We start from the raw sequence: 1725 nt of genomic DNA on the forward strand, positions 1-1725 counted from the left end.
TACTTGGCCCTTTTTCTAAGCCACACAAAGTGTAGACTGCAGTCACTCCACATGGCTTCAGGTGATATTCTCTGGGCTCTCAGTGGTCACAGTGTTAGAGCTGATGTGGATTAGAAATCTAGTTTCACATGAGCAATGCTGTCAGTCCTGGCAGTTCAGGTAATCACTCAGATTAATTCAAGCAGCAGCTGGTTAAGAAATTTTGTAAAGATCACATAGTGAGAACCCCAGAAAAAGGGCCTGCAAATAGTGCTTTAAAATAAAGTAGCTGAAATTTCGTCTCACCCATCCTTTTTTCTGGCCTCCAGCACCCCTGTAAGCTCCATGAATTTCAGTGGGTTGGAGCTAAAGGTTGGATGTTTCCCAGTGTAAAGAAACAAAACCACATGCTGTAACAAAAAGCAGGAGTTCTTACTGCTCCACTGTGGGAATGACAACTTGCTTACATTTTCTGTCAAACCTAATATTTTAATTGCAAAGACAGCTTCTCTAAGCTATGTTGAACTAGTTACTCCTGCAGTCAGTCAGGGCAAGTACCTACCCTGTAATGCCTGAAAAATTTCCTAAAGTGGGGTGGATAATCATCCTTTCCCCCTTAACAGAACAGATATCTCAATAGAAAGATTTCATCCCCAACTCTTCCTTTATCTACCCAAGCTCATATCTCCTTTAGGCGTCACATGACTCACCAGTGGCACTAACATATACTGGTCTGTCCAAAAGGGAGTTGGTGGAAGGTGTAAGTGGGCATTCTGTCCACAGGGAGGGTAGCCAGATACCCATGGTGGAGTAAAGGCTAGTAAAGCCCCCCTTTTCCTCTTCAGACTGTTCCTACTAGGTATTTGCTACTTTCTGGGTTCAGGTAGGATTCAGTGGCCAGACCAAGTGGGTGTGACGAGCATCATGCAAATTTTTTCTTTCTGCTGGGCTCTCTGTAGTGAACAGGGACATAACGAAGCGAGTCGCTTAGCACAACACTTCCCTTTGGAGCTCCAGAACATACAGGGCAAAGGACGTGACCTACATTCTTCACATTTGGGTAATAACTTGAAACCACACTAAACTTGTAGAAATATGATGGATCTCATCCTTCTTCTTGGCATTTTCTACCATATGATTATCAAGGCTAAGAAAAATAATAGATAGAAGCATATATGTATATATATGCAGTGCAAGAACATTTTTACTTTTTGATGTTTTCTATGTGTCACTGTTCCATAAGCATGCATTTGTTTCTGTTGAAAGAAAGAAATGGGAAATTTCCAGTTCAGGGAACACACTAGGTATGTTTTTCTGGTCTGCAAATAGAATGGGGTTTTTTTGTTGTTGTTGTCATTCTCTTTGCTGCTGTAATGACTTCGATGTTATGCTGCAGATGTAATACATTTGTGCATAAAGCAGACTGTGCTCTTTGCCAGAAAGGTTGCGTGGCTTTAAAAAGAGAGATCCTCAGATGATAAAGTAACAGAGATGCCTTGTTTAGAACTACAATATAGCTGTAGCTTAATTTCGTGTACTATGATTGTTTTTACTGAGTGAATAAGCTAAATAACCTCCTTTGTTTAAGCAGTATTAAACACATGCTTTTTAACTGTGTATTACTATAAGATTTTGTAAAACAGATAAAGACAATGATTCTTACTATGTTAATTATTACAGCTTCTATAGTCGGTGGTGGTGCTATGTAGTAGTAATAAAAGTAACTGATTTTTTTAGGGAAATATA

This window comes from Leptosomus discolor, chromosome 1 (assembly GCF_034619465.1).
Source record: "Leptosomus discolor isolate bLepDis1 chromosome 1, bLepDis1.hap2, whole genome shotgun sequence".
In the NCBI taxonomy this organism is placed as follows: Eukaryota; Metazoa; Chordata; class Aves; order Leptosomiformes; family Leptosomidae; genus Leptosomus; species Leptosomus discolor.